Genomic DNA, 19511 nt, shown 5'->3' on the forward strand with positions numbered 1-19511 from the left:
TAACTGGAGAATTAACCCTGATACGCAAATAAACCAAACTTATAAAAGTGTGAAGAACCTGTGACCCAGGGTTCATCTTGGGTGTAGCCTTTTGACTGCCCAGGGTGTACCTCTGAAGGCACTTCAAATGCATACCTACTTTTATTCTCTTATTCTTGTCTAGCCTCTGTTTTTAGGTAGCCACTTCAAGGCATCAGCACAAGCTTTAGTGAATTTCACCAGAAGTCATGGAGGACTGTGAAATCACTTAATAATAAGCTCCAGGCAACAGGCAGAAGTTGTTTAATTACATGTTGTGTATTTATTGAAAATATAAAGCTAACATTATTAGTAGGCTGGTTGAAGTGACAAACTCAGCACTTGAGCTGCCCAAACATTTCATCAGTCTCTCAGTGGCTTCTGATCTGTGTTACATATGCAGCAATGACATCAGCAACCTACTATCAAATTTAGAACCAAAACCAAAAGTTGACAGTTCCTACAGATTTTCTGGTGTGCCTTCAAATTCCTCACACAGCACAGCAAAAGTAGAGCAGTTTAAAGCACAGCTGCCAGGCAGGTCACCAGAACAGCAGGTGAACACTGAACAGGTTTCCACATCAGAAACCAGAGCAGGTCTTTTGGAGCACCCCACCAGAGCCAGCAACCCACACCAGCATATGGCTATGGTGACCACACGACTTTCTGCATGCTACTTCACTCTTGTTCCAGTTTTAAAGATCTGGAAAGGTCTGTCAAATAAATGGATTTCATACAGCTTTCAAAAGCAGGAAAAAGATCTTAAAAAGATAAAATGAATCAGGAACTGCTGTATACATGTTATAAAGGTGCTTTACTGAGTTTTTCAGCTCTGACTCAACACCCTCTGTCGGAAAAGCTGAGGAGTAAGGTAAGAAGAAACAAAATGTACAACCTGTTATACTGCTCAATACTTGCAAGCAAAATACATCTAAGGAATCAGCTAATTCAGTGACATGTCGTACAGTGATTTCTTCCACTCTGAGGACTGAAGCCACACCACCAGTGCAGTCACACCATGTGCAATCAAAACTTTAGCACTCACTCAATGGGGACAGACTTGATGCCTGATTATTGCCTTTTGGTCTGCTGCAAGTTGTTGTTGTGCAACAGGCAGCAGCACACTGCCTGCTTTGTATGCTCAGGGTATTGCAGTGATGGGTAATGTGTAAAAGGAAAGTCAGGATGATTACAGAAACAGCAATAGTCTACAGAAATAATGTTAGTAATTCTTCTACTACTAACAAACATTTGCTACAATGTCAGATTTTATGAGCATTGGAAAAAATATCTGGAGAGAAGCGACAATAAGAATCCTCAGGGCTACAGTGGCACTGCTTGAACCTCCTGTGGGGAAGCAAGGAGAAATGTTCTGAAATAGCTCAAGGCATCTTGCAACCAAAATATCTACTTCATCTTTTCATAAAAACCAAACACATAGCACCTTCTTTTGACAGTTAGCTGTGGCAGTCAAAGATACTTCAGCTGGAAATGACATTCTTCTTGGAAAGAAAATCTGATAATCAGGAACTAAAAGAGTTTTTGTTCAACTATATTAACTCCCAAATCCCATTAAGAATTTTCCAAACCTATTCCCTAACAATGTTTCTGCTAATTCATCATTACTATTACAGTTTCCCAAAACATTTCCAACACTTTTAACTCTGAAACATCCATCTATGTTTTACCACTTTCAAAAAAATTAACTAACCCTCTTCCCATGATGGCCATTATTTCATTGAGGGTATTTGCCCAATTTTACTATTTTTGTCTGATCTCTTTTTACCCAGCATTTGATCGCACTGCTTCTGCCACTCACTGTGAATCTCTCTGGTCCTTACACATGAAAACTGATTTTTCTACAGATTTTACCTTTCCAGTATTTTTGAAGAAGGAAAGGCAAGTAGCACAAATTGTGGTAGTAATGTTTGAAATTATATCGAAGACAGACCTATTGGTACAGGGCACCCTGCTAAACGCATTCCAATCAACTGCAGAGGAATATAAAAAATTGCTACAAAGCATGACCATAAGCAATTACACTACAATCACTTGGTCTTCCTTTTCAAGACCAAACAGATAAGGTACATTCCCGCCTTTTACTGTATGCTACTCAAACTTGAGTAGCTCAAACTCAGCCTAAAGAAGTTGACCACTGAATCACAGAATGTTGCTTCAAGGACAAAACTAAATTTCAAAATAATTTACTATATCATCAAATTGTTATTCTCATGGAAGAAAACAACATCAGAAAACTACATCTGGTGACAAACAAAACAAGAAAAGAAAAGCTGCTTAAATCAGTTTCAAGGATAAATTCATCCTGGATTATGAAAAGCAAAACTATGTAAAAATCCCTCTGAGAGAGATTGTTCAAGCTGAGGATTGCTCCCTACAGCATTGCTGAAGCCCTTGTACCACTGAGTATTCACTTCTCCAAAAATGTATCTTCCCTCACTCCCTGGGAGACTATTTCACAGTCTGGTAGACATCAGTGTTGAGATGCTTTTTCCAATGCTTAGTTCTTTCTTTCTCTGTCTCATCGTATCATTCACAGTTAAATCCTCCTTACCATACATAGCTTTGTTTCCTACTGTTTCTACCAGGGCTTTTTTTTTGGTTACAAGGTAAGATTATTCCTCTTTATTAACAAAAGGGAGATAACATTTTGTTCCTCTCCAATTATTAAGCATCATTCCTGCCCTATGAACATTGTTGTGCTATTTGTATAAGACAACCAACCTAAGCTGCAAAATGCACACAGCTTAGGCAGAGATCAAAAGTTTGTAAGTGCATTTAAAGCAAAGAGCTTCAGTAGCAAGTCATGCTTCAACACTGGAAACTTGCTATCAAGATTCCAACATTACTCTTAAATCAGTTCCTGTACTCCTTGCTCCTGTACTTATTTTTCTTCAATAGGTAAAAAATTTGCGGAGTGAAACCTTCTCCTCACAAGAAACATTAAAAACCTTGGACTTCTGTCATGCCTCAAATGTAAAGAGTTGAACAAAAAAAAAAGAAAAAAGGAAAGAAAAAGCTTTCTTAATTTAGAAACAAAGTGCCATTTTCACAGGGTAGACAAATTACCCAATTTCTGCCCAAAATTACTGTAGTTCTTTCTTTGACAGCCTAAGGTTTACCAGGTAAAATGGAGAAAGAATCCAGGAATGCATTTGTTCCTAATTAATTGAAGAAACCATACAAACCTTCACTTAAAGAAGTGTACAATCACAGCAGCAACAACAGCCTCGCTTCCTTTGCTAACCAGACACTACAGAAGTGTCATGCACTTGATTTGCAGACAGTAACAAGAGAAACTGTGTCCATGCCAGGCACAATGAGGTCCTCTGTTCCTGTAATTCACTGAGCACCTTTATTAGCAAGGCAGAAGAAAACCAAGTGCCATCTTATTCACATACACACAGATAGCATCCCAACAATTTATTTAGCGTTAATAAAAAGAGGCAAATGTAAAATCGAGGTAAGTTTCTTTCTTTGACCATAAATTCACAAGGCCACAGAAAAAGGAAATACCTTCCCTGAGTTGGAAATATCAGAGCTATGCATAATGGTCACCACCCACTGCCAAGTCTTCAGTGTTACATGACAAAGATTTATTTAGATGCTCTGGGGCAGTGGCTCCAAACTGTGGACTGTAAAGCTGTTTCCACATTCAGAATGGTCGAACATCTGTCAATTTTAGCTCTAAGGTACTTCCACTAACCCCATCTATGACTGTCCAATAATTTTCAAGAGCTAAAGGTGGTGTTCTTTTCTGAAGAATATGTTTCTAGATTAAGTGCAATTCTCTACCCAAACTTCCAGCACAGGTTCACCAGATCCTTTGCAAAAACTTTTCTTTAACCTTGATCCCTTGCATATAAAAATCCACCCATACATTACATCATTGTTTTTTCTTGGGAAATACATCACACATACTGTGAAGTCATGAATAGGGCTACATTTAGAGCCAGAAGAATTAGTGTCCTCAGGACAAAGAAGAACAAACAGGAAACATTATGACATTACTTACAAACCAGATACAGATGGGAGAGAAGAGAAAAAGGAAGAGTACTAAATCTCCATCACATACAATTCAAAGGCATGTAAAATACAAAGTACCCACAGCAAAACTATACACATAAACAATACACACCAGATGCAAAATAAAATATGTACATGAGATTACATTCCACAAGGACCTTGCCACAAGCACCAGGCAGATTGAGCTGAAGGGTTACATTGCTATGCCTTAGAAGGAGGAATTCAATTTTCACATGCTACGCTTAGGGACAGGAAAAATAAAATTATAACTAGCATACAAAAATGTTTCCTCTGAGGTACCTGGGGCTGAGACTGAAGAATCTGCGATCATAAATATAATCCTGGAAACAAAAAAAGGAAGGCACTGCTACCACCCTGAGTCCCCAGGTTAAAACTTGCAACAATACTGCCACCATCTCATAAACTGCACATTGAAATTGGTGTATTTTCACTCCATGTTCGCTTTTGACACTTAAATGCCTCCTCAAAACTGAAAGTGTCAAAAATCTCATCAGTTCCCAGAGTCAGTGCTAACTTGGTAGTCTGTAACCATCAGCAAGAGCAGACTTGGGAGCCACTATAAGAGAATTCAGAAACTACAGCCTGTGGGGAAAGCCTACCACAGCTGATGAGCAACAGAACAAAAGCCTAGACTTCTAAGCTTTGGTCTCTTCTCAGCAGAAAATAGTTTCCAGATTTACACCCCTGAAGCTTAATACGTTGATCCGTACATCTTCTCTTTAGGCAGGACTGCAGCCAGAAGATTTGCCCTTTAGATAATGAAAGCATGGCAGACCTTTTGGGAGATTCCTTGCTCTTGGTAAAAAAAGTGCCTATTTAATGAACATTGTTTTAAAACAGCTGTGGTCATTGGATCTCCAAGTGTCTTCAAAAGATTCATTTAATAAACAAGTGTGCAAGAATGAACAGACTTCAGAAATTACAGCAGTCTGAATATGTGATTCCAGCACAACAGCAGGTGCTTTTTACATTGTATGCTAAGTCTTTGTTACATATTTGGCATTGCCTTCGTTACAGCAAGTAACAAATAACGAACTAACAGGCTGTGTCATCAAAATGCACCAGATGGATGCTCCAGTTACACAAATTTCTTCCCCACTCCTCTCCTCCAAACAGGATGCAACTTTTAAAGAGCAGCGACAGGCACCAACATGGAAAACCTATGCTGATAATCACTTTCCTGCCAAAGTGCAATCACTGCACCAATTACTTTAGCCAAAAATAATGCTAAAATTGATCTTGAAAGCCATATTGCCTCAGAGCCTGAAAGCTTCAGGAAGTTTGACCAGGTGAACATGGAACTGTGCACAACTGAAAGTCTCAGTTAAGTCTGATTTTTTTTTTCCTAAATAATCTGCTTCTGTCACGAACCTCATGCAAGCTCCCTGGACATTGCGAGAAAAGGTGACTGATATTTTTTGCACTTTCAACATCCCAATTTGTCTTCTTAGAGGAAAAAAAAATCAACTAGACTCCTCTGTTTCCCATATTTTCCCCACTATGAACTCATACTTCCAGCTGACTGATGTCTGAGCAGACCAGACGTAAGAACAGGGCAAGGCCTCTTCCCCATTGGGTGGCACCAGTGGAAAACAGGTGGGTTTCCCATGAGGTTGCAGAACAGACTGCTACTTCACACTGAACAGCTTTTCTCTGCAAGCACAGTCCTTCATCCTAAAACCCACTGGCATTTCAGCCAGGTCTTACATGCTGTTCAAACTGAATACAAACTAAATACAAATTACAGGGGACACAGCACAACACCTCAAATATTTCAAAGATGTGATGGCTTTGCATTGGCAACAACGTCTTCCCATCTGAGCATGAATCCCCACAGGCTGGAGGCGAACACCAAAAAAACCTACCCAAAGGCTTCACTGGGTGAGTTTTATGCGGATTATACCCACTGTTCAGTACCTCACTACATTTGAAAAGTCAACACAAAAAAGAAGGCCACCAAGGTTTGTACACTACTACATCGTAGTAATTGCATGAGATATTGCAAAAAGCCATGAAGCCATGGGATTCCTGTCATACACTGGAGAGAGGGGAAGTCTTCAACAGGCAGAGTAAATAAAGTGACTGTGGATTTGCACCTACTTGGAGGAGGTCAGTCTCCTGATTTTTTGATACACTAAGCATAATAACAGAGACACGGAATATTATAAAAACAGAAGAGCAGGGGTTTTTGTGTACTGTCCTTCAGTCTTTACAGTTCATATGATTATTAAACCTTCAGACTGATTTTGGAACTATTTTAACAGACTAAAAAAAAATATGATCCTCTTTCTTCCATCACAAGAAACTCTCAATTAATCAATCCCACCCTGTGAATCCCTTGCTGGTAATCTCACCCTCTGGTTTCAGGTGTAGGACACCTACAAAAGTATAATACATAACACTTAGTGTTTCTAATGACCAACAGCCCTAAAATGACTGTTTTACACATTGCTGTTTGAAAACACAAGGCTTTTGGGCAGGCGGCTAAAAACATTTTAAATACAAATGAAGAAGTTCCCTTTCTTAATGTAAAAAAGGAATTCTTACCTTATTGTTGTTCGTGCTATTCTGTTATCCAGAGCATACCCAGTGTACATATATGAACTTGCACTACAGTGCCTGTGGATGCCACTGCTTACAAGAGCATAACACAGACCTTAACACTGAAGATCAAAATTGCATTGTGAAATGCCCAGGTTTCAACAGTTATATACTGGAAGGAAAAAAAAAACCCCAACATTTCATCCTCTGGTTATTATCTTCATGGATAAAGAGGCTGAAGAAAAGGTATCTTGAATAAAATATGAATTTACAACACCAGAACTGTGACATACAAAAATTGTCTTTGTTCCATGCACAAAAACGTTGTTCACAAAAGGTTGTTCACTCCACTTTTAGGTTGTTCACTCCACTTTTAATTCCTAGAGAATTACCAAAGGTCAATCAGTTTTGAAGTAGGGAACTTTCTACCTTTCTGAAAGTCGACTGTATGAATGTTAACTGTATACAAGCTGAAATTGTGCTTTAGTATTTATTTTCCATGCAACTATATTTCCACGCTGACATTCAGCTCAAACTGCTTCTACTGGCCATCAGGGGGCAATTTATCCTGAGGGGGGTCTGACAGAGAATCAGATCTCCTTTAGCAAATGTACTGTTGTTCTTGGTCAATGACAGCTCACAACAGGACCCCAGTGACACAGGCACTGTCATAACTAGAGCAAAGGAAGACATCAGCTGATGCTCCATGTCACCTGTGACAAAGAGTCACCCGATACATTACTGAGACCACTTTTTATCTAAAAAAACAATTATACAGGCAGCTTATACACATCTTAATCAATATATTCAATCTCTTTCCAGGTTACTTATTTGACTTTCTTTGAGACAAAAATTTTGTTCAAGAGGCTGGGTTATCCTGACTTCAAACCCAGATATAACCAAGTCAGTAGCTAATGAGAAATACTAGTGCTTTTTTTTTTTAATAATGTAGCTTGATTTTAATCCAAAATATGTTTGATGTATTGTAGATCGAAGCAGTAAGTCTGTGTAGCTCTTAAAACAGAAATATGTTTCATGTAGCTTTTAAATTTGCATTTAAAAGCAGCTTGACCTAAGCTGAAATAAAGACATTCAGTCTTTACAGTTTACCCAGGTGAAGAAACAGAAAGGTATGTGAGGATGTGTGGAGTCCAAACTCAATTTTAACTGCTACTTAAACTGCTGATTCCAAAATCAGTGCGGGCAAAGGGTGCCACACCAAAATTACAATGCATTAAAACTGCCTGACTTAGACAAGACTTTAAACTAGGGCTAAGCAGTCAGGTTAAGTGTCATGAGGCTGTGGTTGAAAGTCTAAAGCCTGGATGTTGAAGCTAATGCAGAGCCAGTATTATGAAGTACACTGTCCCCTTGGGCTGATGCCCATCTCCTCACCAAGAAGGCATCGAGCTCAAACATCTCCTTCTCATGTGCCTTGCAGCCCTATCATGATCCTATGCAAGAAGATTTTGAGGACTTCGAGATTTTCTCATTGTTACTAAATGAAATTAAGATGCCAAAATCTGAATGAGTTGTGGCAATCTCATAAGTGGATTACATTAATCATTTATCACCAAGGAATGATAATTGTTAAGCAAGAGCAGAAGCCTGAGTTCATCCTTATTTATCACTCTGAGACAAAATGTATAATAGCTGTGAATATCAGAAATACACACCAAGTTTGTGGAAAGGTTATGTAAAATGTCCACTATAAATACAATGGAATTAGAAAGCTAGAGGCTGCTTTTGCACTGACTCTTACTTAATACACATTTCTGTCAACTCACCACAGCATTACTGGGAGAGATTTTCTCATTAAGTTAAATGCGACCGCATTGCACATAGATACTAGGAATGCTGTTTAATAAATTTTCCATTTCTTAAACACAGTGCTCTAATTTTGAAACTGCTGCAAAATAATTTAACACCAAGGAAACAGTTTTCTAAACTTCTGGGCAAAAATCTCCTCCATCTTGACCATCTTAAAAATTCAATTAAAAACAATAAATTTCAGGTCACTGAACTGGCTAATACAGCAAATGCACCTGTATTTCAGTCCTTTCCTAGGGGAAATGGCAGTGGTAAGAAGGACTTAAAAACAGCACCCATAAGGAGGAGATCACTGTTTCCCTCACATGGTACATGTCCTTCACCCCAACACTCCCATCGCCCCAAATGCCAGCGGCAAAGCAAGCAGCTTTCTGCAGGGCAGCTTGTCCAGCAGAGTATGAGGAGGGCAGGTTGGAGGAAGGTCTCTCTCCAGCAGTCATATGCCACCCCATCACACCAGGACTGTAGCAAAACCTGCTGCATGAGCTGGTGTTTGACACCACGGGAGGCAGAGCACTCCACCTTCAGAGCTTCCTGCCTTGGTTAAGCCACAGCACGTGCAGCCCTTGTCTCAGTCACCTGATTTGAGCAGAGCTTAGATCAGATGGCATCCAGGGATCCTTTCCAACTGAAATTACTCTGTGATCATAAAAAAGCTGGTGTGAGAAAGCCGTAAAGGAAAGAGAAGGAAAAAACCCTCAGCTCCCCACACACATCATACTAAAACACATCAATTTCCTCTTCCAACACTGAAGGCAGTACCCGCCCTCCTTACATTTACCTGGGACACCAACACATAAAAAACCCTACTGGTTTTGCCTGTTCTTTGCGTTTGAAGAGTGTTAGTTTAAGCATTCTGCTGATGTTAGCCTGGGAAAGACCTGGAGCAAGAACTTTTACCCTGTGGTTCTTCACCTGACTTTGGTGAGAGCTTTTTTAGTCTCAATTGTTCTTTTAAAAATGTTTTTCCTAATTTAATTTTATTTAGTTTGAAGAGTTACATTTGAAACTTCTGAAGTACCAAGATTTCAAACATGCTCAAAGTCCCATCAGAACAGACCCTACATAAACACATGGTAGCACTAAGACTGCTGGCAAGAACTTCAACTCACGGATCAGAAGAAATAAATACAATTTTAGAAATCCACAAACAAAACCTAAGCATGTATCAGGAAAACTAAGTCACAGTAATGTATGTTTAAAATCTCCCATTATGTTCTTACTTTTTTCCTCCTCCCTCTGTTTTAAAAAAACCTTCCTTTTACCCAGACCACAAGTTCTTGTCCACCCAAACACATTTATTAAAAAAATAAACGAAATCAGAATGACCACCACACAAAGAATGATCAGAAAGCTATTGTCTTATGCACAGAAGTGAAAATTCTTGCAGAGAAATAAAACTGCTTAACCTAATCAATACAGGGCATCCAACCTATAAATACTAGATATTGAACCTTAACCACGTGCATAGAGAAAGGCATTTCTGACCCTGACATGCATCCCCAAAATTGAAAAAATAAAGCAAAAGTGAGTCAACATAGGGTAGTTGCTCAAATGATCTTTGCCAAGATGGCCACATTTTGTAGCCTCCATGGCTCTGCTGTTCTGGTGTTTTTCTGACCTGTGTTCATCTTCTGAAGTTCAAAGTTTGAAAATTAAATTCAGCAGGCACATTCCTGATGCACAAAAGAGGTTCAGAACAGTTTATTAGTTGACAAAAAAACCTACCACTAAAAGGATTCAGCCCAAATTCCAGGGATGCTGCTCAGTTGTGACTAACTCTCAGACTTTAAATTAAGTCTCTCCCTCCCTACACTCACATTTTTCTCAGATGGGTGACAAGGTTGTCATCTTCCTAAGAAAAGGAACATTTATGGACGTACTCATCAGAAAGAAAGATGCAAGTAATGCTTAATTGCTGGTTTGTGAGCAAGATTTGACAGACCAAACAGCCCGAAAACAAGCTGGACAAGATAGGGGGAAGGCATATGGCTAAAAAAAAAAATAGTTAAACATTCTGAATTTTTGGTTTTAATTGGCTAAACATCAAAGAAAATCTCCTCCTTCTGCTAAGCAATGGGAAAAACAGAGGCCCCCCACGTGGTTTTTACCTCATGTAGACTAGATATTGTTTTAAATACTTCTAATACATTTATTTCAGTTTCCTTGATGATGTACAAAACACCACTGCTTATCCACTTACATGAGCACATGGGTGATGGAAACTTCTCCCAGTAAGTATTTGTAATTAGACAGAAATCATCACAGGACTCATGATGGATCAGGTGAGATGCCACCTGCCTAGCAGCATCTCCGTAGAAACAGAACTCCCTAGAAACAGAATTGCACGTGCATTCCTCCTCTCATATCAATATGGATGATCTCTAGTGGAAAGGGTTTAGTGTGGAAACACACGTTCTTACAGTTCTGGAGTATCTTCAGCTAAGTCCTCTGCCATCCACAGCTGTCAGGTACCCATTGTACTGCTTCTGTATTTATTTCTTCAGAATTAGGACAGACATTGTCATCATGTGCCTGCATATGTGAAAGCACCAAATAAAGATGCTTCCCTAGGCCCCTCCAGTAAAGCAACAAACATGCAGCTTTTTAGAAGAACATCAATGCATGCAATGGAAACAGAGAAATACTGTCACACCGCTCTTAGTAGCTGACTTATCAAAGCAATCATTACTGTGAAGCAAAACCAATCAATCTGTTTCTCAGAAACCTTTAACCCCTATGCAATAAGCATTACTGGCAATCTATTACAGATAAACGAGCAGAGGGTTGTTTGCTAGATCCCTCATTAAGCAGGAATCTTCACCTTCTAGGAAACCAGAAAAACACATTTAAAAATGCATTACTGGCACATCAAGGCTTCACTTAAGTCTATGGTAATAGGATCTTGTTCAAAGTTAAGCTTTAATTAATCAAGCTGCATTGCCTATGGACAACATATATTAAACTATCTGAAGCACCTCTAATATTTTTTAATTAGCTTTCTTTTGAGCTTAAGAGAAAAGGTCTGATTCTTCTAATTCATAATCTCATGTAAATCCAGAGCTGCTACGATCAATAACAAACAATTCATGTGCCAAGGGAAAAAACGCTAAATTTGAAGTATCTAGGGCATGAGATGCAAGTGGAAAGTTTTAGCTCTCTGCTTGATTTTTCCTGCATTTTGTCTATTTGAAGACTTTGAAGTTTATATTATAATTCCTCTTTTGTTTTTTTAGCATGTTCATTAGTTTGGATACTAACCCTAAACTCACCTACGTGTGGCAACGTGATGTTTATTTTCCCAGCCACCTTTTCTGGACTTACTATTAGTTTTTCCTGATTTTGCTTGCCATAAGCATTACCACACACTGACACAACCTAAAGCCAAGCAACAAAACCACTGCAAATGACTACCAACACTGGCCTGTTAAAAATACAAAACAAGCAGCTGAACAGGAGATTCCATTTCTTTTTACCCTCATTACTTTTCTGCTGGCTCCAGTGCTGATAAGCACTGCTTATAAAAGAATTGTTAACTACATTTCAAAGATGCACACAGTCCTCATACTGAAGGCTTTTTAAGTTTAAGAATGTAAGCATTGCACATGACTTAAAATGGTATCAAAGAAGTCAGAAGCCAGCTCCTGGTCCAATTAAAATTCATTCAAATCTCATATGCAAAGAATTCAGGTTTCTCATTTGCGCTGCTACTTAGATAGATGACACAAACTTTAGTGTCAAAATTATTAGTCCCTTTATTCAAAGTGTTATGGAGTACGTACATTCCCATAGAGCAAACAAAACGTTCAGATTCAGATGTTTGTATCTTCAAAAATCCACACCCAATCTCCCTGCCGCAAAATAATAAGGGCATGGCAGACTACAAGATTTTCACCTTTGGCATCCACGATGCCACCACGTCCAGCATCACAAAATCTCTTCTAAAGCAGCTCCTATATTTTAAATACATAAAGTCAATTCTAACAAATAAAAACAAAACATAACACCAAAATGCAATTATATCCTTTCAACAAATAAGAAATTGCAAATTTATTATCAACAAAGGATTGAGAATTAAATTAACTCAGGAAATTGTGAAAAGGATTTTCTATTAAGTAACCAAAAAGGGCTTACTAAAAGCTTTGGCATGTCTCCCTCTTAACACACCAAAACTACATTTTCTATCTACCTAGATGTACCAATCACCTCCCCAGCATTCTTTTTGTAACTGAAGAGCTAATCTGTAAGCACTTTTATTTTGATAGTCTTCCAATAGGCTGGCCTTGCTTCTGTTAAAAGACAGCATAGTAGCCAGAAAGTTTGCTACTTAAGTGAAGATAATGCACTAATGTAGGATAGAAGTATCATTTTAAGCTACAACTAGAAGTGTCCAAGAAAACTTAGAGCAATGAATTACATGATTTACAGTGCACAGCCAACCTTGAACCACCACTACTTTGTAGAAATCAGTTTGGCCTAAAAGCTCATTGGTATCCCAATCTCAGATCACATTTTCCAAGGAAGGCAAGCCGTCTTTCACTAAGGCTTACATTTCACTCACCAAACATCCACAGCATTCATCGAAGTTGCATTGCAACACTAAATGTTCTGCTTTTGCAGTTTCTTGTGATCTTCCATTTTTATTCACTGGACACTTAATTTGTCTGTACAAATAGGCACAAATGCACAGAATTCAACAGTAACTGCTCCTGCCTCCTGAGCAGCACTTCTGGGCACCCTATCCTGCCCCTTCCCCCACAGCATGAGAATCAAAGGTGAACACGCACCTCACTTTTGGTTTGGCAGCACATACAGAATAAACACATTCTATGTCACCATCACCTCTTGGGAAGAACAGGCATCACGTGCTTGCTCCCAGCAAGGGCTGCAAAGGCAGGTGCAGCTGGTCCAGATTTAACAGCAATGCAGCAGAACCTAGAGTATTATGACTGGAATATTTTGCAGGGCAAGTTGTTTGGGACCCCACAGGTCACAGTTGCAAAGCAGACACAAAACTGCAGCCAACCTCGGTGTACTCTTATCAGCTAGTGTAACATGACGCACGTCAAAGGCAAGAAAAACACTACATGGCTGATCTGCCCTACACCCACATTAGCTCACTCTTAATGTATGCAGAGTCAGGCAAACATCTCTGCCTTCTAGTTCCTCAGCAGCTACGAAAACAGCCAGATCTGCAATGCACTCTGTAAAGCAAACTGCAGTTCCACAGCCCAAAGAATCTACAACAGAGGAAAGCAAAAAGATGTAGTTTTTCATCCCAAACCCACAGTCCCATCTCTCTTAAAGAGCAGATTTATCATGGCAGTAAAACAAGTCTTGGTAGACTGCTCCTATCGACTCTGATCCTTACAGAAAGCAGATGTAGTGCGTACAGCTGCACTGACCACGACTGTGATTCAGGCAATCATTGTTATCAAACGGCTTTTCCGGGGAAAAAAAGAAAGACGAAGACGCCTTCCTTTCCCTGAAACCAGAAAGTGAGGGTAGCAGATGTCACCTTCCCCCAAGCCCAGGGGTGGAGAGCACGCTCCTCGGGGAGGATGGGGAGATCCAGGCCCCGCTGGGTTCCCTGCTGCAAACCGGGACGCGGCCGCAGATCCCGGCAGCATCTCCCGACAGAAGGGGCTGCGGTGACCGTCCTGCTGCGACGGCGACCACTCGATTGCCGGATGCGAAATTCCCACATCCCTCCCTTCTCCTTTCCACCATAGAAAAGGTGCGGGTAAAAAAAAAAAAAAAAAAAACACAACAAACCAAAAAAACCACCAACTAAAAAAGAAAAGCCAGCAAACCAGTGCACAGGGGTATGAAGGCTCCACGCAGCATTATTCTACACACAACCCACCCACACTAAATAAAATAATGGAATAAATAAACGGAGGGAAAGCACGCAATGCCCCGTCGGAGGCTGGGATGGAGGCGGTCATGGCCGCGCTGGCGCCGCTCCCCGCAGCCCGGGGCAGGTGCAGAGCTGCCCCGCCGGCTCGGAGACACGCGCACGACCACGTAGCCGGACAGGGGCCGCCGCAGCGCCCGCACCCCGGTGCCGGCAGGAGCCCCGGGCGGGACAGGGCCGGCATCCCGCGCCGGGCACCCTCTCCCCGGGCCCGCCGCCTCCCCGACCCCCGGCGCGGGCACAGCCGGACCCCGCTCCCGGCCGCGTCCCCTCCGCACCTGGTGCGGGTCCGCGCCGCCTCCTCAGCAGGCAGGGCGGCTCCGGCGGGGGCGGCGGTGCAGCGCAGGGCGGAAAGCCCGGCAACCGGCCGCTCCTCCCGCGGCCACCATATTCCTCCTCCTCCTGCCGCCGCCAGCACCGCCCGGGCCGACCCCTCCCACCGCACCGCCCTCACGCGTCAGCGCGCCCGCTGCCTCCCTCTCTCTCTCCCGCTGCCTCCCGGCGGGAGCGGAGCCCGACGGGCGTGGGCGGTGCCTCCCCGGTGCCCCGGAGGGGGGCGGGGGCGTCGTGGCTCGGCCGCCCCTGGGGGCTCCCGGCGCGGCGGGGCGCGGCCCGGCGGGCGGGGCCCGGCCCCTGGCCGGTCACACACTCGGGGCGCTCCGGAGCGGCTGCCGGTGCCTGGGCAGCTCGGAGCGACGGAGGCCCTGCAGGGCACTGACCTGTCCGTCTCGCCTTCCCTGGGCACGGGCCCCGCAGCCTTGGCTTGCCCCTGGAGGGAGGAGGCTCCCACCGGCGAGGAGGTGTGAGGGTGGGTGTGCCCAAGGCATCGCAGCTGCCAGCCGGCCCTGCGCGTCCTCCATACCTGGGAGGAAGATGCAAGGACCGAGGTGCAGTACACCTAACCAAACTGTACACGCAGCCTGCAGGGAGGCTTACTGCCATGCTAGAAAGGGCTTACCAGTACCTATTTCCCAAAAGACTTACTCCCGTGTTCACACACACAAAACACAGCGTTGGACCTTAGCTTGCATCTATAGCTCCTGCTCCCTGTGCTTAACTGCCTCAGTGATTCCACACATGCAAAAAAATTCCTAAATTCCTGAAGATAATGTATTTATGGTATGTACATAAAATAAGCTATCAGAAAAAATACACCTTTTTTTTTCCCCCAGCCAGACTGATATTTAATCAGTTTTTCATTTTAAAAGAGGCCAGGGGACTTTAAAAAGCCTAACAACTGATGCAAAATTGTAGTATCGGCAACCTAAATTGGTACATTTTGACAGTATTGTTAATCTATCTCTTCAGGAAATGTGATAAACATCTGTGAAGTGCTTAGGCAAACTCCATTGCAAACTATCATAAGTAAACTACATATAAAGGCTTCTAACTAATTACTATGCTAACTTGGTGTTAGTTTGGATTTTAAATCTGTTTTTCCCCTTCCGGTGGAAAGAGACTTTTTGGTTCTTGATAACAGGGTAATACCTATTCTCCCATTATGATACAGTTCACTCTGTATCGCACAGCTGCACTTTTAAATGCCCAATGCCAAAATGCCACAGTATTCTCCAAATGAAGACTTTGAAAATGAGAGTATGAAAAAAATCTTGAGAATAATGAAGAAGTCAAGAAAACACAATTCTTTGGACATTACTACCAAAATCCTTTCCTCTTGTTTTTAATACATTGTAACACTACATTTCTTTCCCTCCCATGCTAATAGTTTCTATTCATCACTGTTCTTCTGTCCGGTCCTGGAGGAACCTTCCAACCTAACATTTGTAGCAAAAATAAATACATCGGGAGGAGATGTCTGTTCCCTTCTTTTACATCCTGCATATATGGCCCAGGAATAGCCCCAGCTACAACAACGTAAGGTGTATAGAACGTGCATGACAGATTTCCAAAACTATTGATTCTTAGAGTTACATTAGATAAAACACTTCACTTGCAATCAAGTTCCTTCCCCCTGTTCTTCCTCTCAAAATAATGAAGCAGTTGGTCCTGAATGTGAACTAAATTTGCCCTTCTCTAAGAGGGAGGTTTGCCCACGTGACCTCTAGGGGTCCCTCCCGACCTATGTTTTTCTGTTACATTTTTATCGTTTAAAAAGATTAACTGCAGCAGTCTCAATGACTGCTGAATTATATCCTAGGAAAGTTTCATGTCCTAAACGCATTTTTCTCCCAGAGCTCCACCTTACTGCATGTGTTTCACAGCTCATGATGACAGGTGTTCTAGCACGTAAATTGTCTGTGAACCTGAAGAGACAGAAGCTGCTAGAACGCAACAGTATTAGTATTACTAATGCTGTATTAGCATTGACCTTCGGGCTCTTACTTGTTTTCGTGAACATCATTATTTAGTCAAATTTCAATATAGAAAATTAAAACCGACTTAAAAACCAGTAGGAAAAGCACCAAGACTAATCTGTAACATTTATAAAATCAAGTAGTGCCGTGGATGAATCAATACTGCCTGCTGGATATTAAATTACAACCTTCTGAGAGTGACAGTTTTCTAAGTTGCTGTGGTAATCAGTGACAAATATGTATCAGCCAGCTTCTGGCATATTTAGACATTCTTGCTAGGTAAAAAATGCTGTTTACACTGAACCAATTTTTCCATTGTATATTGGGGGGGTGGTGGGGGGTGTTGCTATTTATATACCCATTAGCCTAGATAAAAGCTTTGGCCCTGGCAGTTCAGACACTTTCCCCCCTACATTAGTCTACCAATCTAGTCAGTTTCTATGTGTTTTCAGGAACTGGACATTGCAATGATCTTAGGTGTGTGTGACTTAGTTTCAGGCTTGGCCAAAAGCAAAAACAGCTCTCACAGACTGAAAAGACCAGTGCAACCTTGACATTTTTAAGGTCAGATAGCTCAAGGCCCAGGAGGGACAGAAATGAGTGCTTTCTGCTGTCTGAAATCTTGGGACTACAGTTTTTTGTATCTCAAAAAGCATTAATCCCTGATTCTAGCGATGTGTGCATTACCTGTTGCTAGAAGAGAGTAGGCTGTTTCAGGGGTGTTTGCTGGTGCTGAAATAGGTGGGTTTCAAAAATAAATGTTTTCAAATTCTGATACTGGACCAATGAAGTAAAGAAAGGCAGTTTTATGAGTAACATCTTCCAGAGTCAAACATCTTCTTTACTAGCTTCTTGGTCTGAAATAGCTAAGTCAGTAGCATGGAATCATATCTATGGTTTTCAAGCATAAAAGGCAAAAAGCTTTAGTTAGTGGTGAACTAACATTAGTCACTATATGATAGATGGCAGCAACAAATGAGATGCAAAGTGAACTTGAAGGAAGATATATTTATTTCTTGCACTAACATCTTTTGCTCTTGTAAAGTAAGATTGCTGGGTCAGGTTGAAGAATGACTGTCATTTGGAGAGGTGAAGAGAGTGGGCAGTGCACATGATTGAAAGGTGTCAGTAGATGGCTAGGTGAGAAATGTTCCAGCATTAGTACATGAACCAAGTTATGGTGAAAGGCAGCCTTATGGCTTTTGCCAGTGTCTTGGGGTGACCTTATGATGTGTATCCCATATCACTGCCTATGCCCAGGTAATTGGCACTGAGGCACAACTCCTCCTGGCACCCCGACTACCGGTGCTGGGGTGGATGTTCAAAGCAGAGGTTCCCTCTACCCACCATGCCACCAATGCCACATGGAGCAAATGGATTGCTCTCATCACACAGCGCGCCCGTATCGGAAAACTGAATCGCCCTGGGATTTTGGAAATAATTACAAATTGGCCTGAAGGTGAAAACTTTGGTCTCGCTGATGAAGAAGAAGAAGTGACACGCACTGAAGAAGCTCCACCGTACAGCCCACTGCCATCAGAAGACACACACTACGCTCTTTTCACCGATGGATCCTGTCGCATTGTAGGGATGAAACGAAAATGGAAAGCAGCCGTATGGAGTCCCACACGACGGGTTGCAGAAGCCACTGAAGGAGAAGGTGGATCAAGCCAACTCGCTGAACTCAAAGCTGTTCAACTAGCTCTGGATATAGCTGAAAGAGAGAAGTGGCCAAAGCTCTACCTCTACACTGATTCATGGATGGTAGCCAATGCTTTGTGGGGATGGTTAGAAAAGTGGGAAAAAGCTAATTGGCAGCGTAGAGGAAAACCAACCTGGGCTGCTGAAGAGTGGAAAAACATCGCTGCCCGAGTAAGAAAGCTAGTTGTGAAAGTCTGCCATGTAGATGCCCATGTCCCCAAGAGTAGGGCTAATGAGGAACACCAAAACAATGAGCAGGTAGATCAGGCTGCAAAGATAGAAGTGTCACAGGTAGACTTGGACTGGAAACACAAGGGAGAGTTGTTCCTAGCTCGATGGGCCCATGATGCCTCAGGTCATCAGGGCAGAGATGCCACCTATAAGTGGGCACGAGACCGAGGGGTGGATCTAACCATGGACAGTATCTCCCAGGTCATCCATGATTGTGAGACATGTGCTGTGATCAAGCAGGCCAAGCGGGTGAAGCCTCTGTGGTACGGTGGGCGATGGTCCAAATACAAGTATGGGGAGGCCTGGCAGGTTGATTACATCACACTGCCTCAAACCCGCCAAGGCAAGCGCTATGTGCTCACAATGGTAGAAGCCACCACTGGATGGCTGGAGACCTACCCTGTGCCTCATGCTACTGCCCGGAACACCATCCTGGGCCTGGAAAAGCAAGTCCTTTGGAGGCATGGCACCCCTGAGAGAATTGAATCTGACAATGGGACTCATTTTAAGAATACCCTTATTAATACCTGGACTAGAGAACATGGCATTGAGTGGGTGTACCACATCCCTTACCATGCACCAGCTGCAGGCAAAGTGGAACGGTGTAATGGATTGTTGAAAACCACTTTGAAGGCATTGGGTGGGGGAACCTTCAAAAATTGGGAACAGAATCTAGCAAAGGCCACCTGGTTAGTTAACATCCGAGGTTCCACCAATAGAGCTGGTCCAGCCCAATCTGAATCCCTGCATACGACAGATGGAGATAAGGTCCCAGTAGTGCATGTCAGAGGTCTGATAGGAAAGACTGCGTGGATAAATTCTGCCTCGAGTACAGACAAACCCATCCGTGGGGTTGTCTTTGCTCAGGGACCTGGTTGCACATGGTGGGTAAT

At 42.2% G+C, this 19511-nt stretch overlaps 1 protein-coding gene across 1 annotated transcript in view; it reads right to left on the minus strand.

Annotated features, from left to right (window-relative positions):
• The window catches only part of APBA1 (amyloid beta precursor protein binding family A member 1), a gene marked incomplete at its 3' end in the record, with an annotated part of 88771 nt that extends 73994 nt beyond the window's left edge, over positions 1–14777 (minus strand). Inside the window, exon 1 of the mRNA XM_082301180.1 lies at positions 14650–14777. The remainder of the gene's footprint in view (positions 1–14649) is intronic.
• Positions 14778–19511: the final 4734 nt, after the last annotated feature.

This window comes from Coloeus monedula (genome assembly GCF_965178545.1).
Source record: "Coloeus monedula genome assembly, chromosome: Z".
Classification (NCBI taxonomy): Eukaryota; Metazoa; Chordata; class Aves; order Passeriformes; family Corvidae; genus Coloeus; species Coloeus monedula.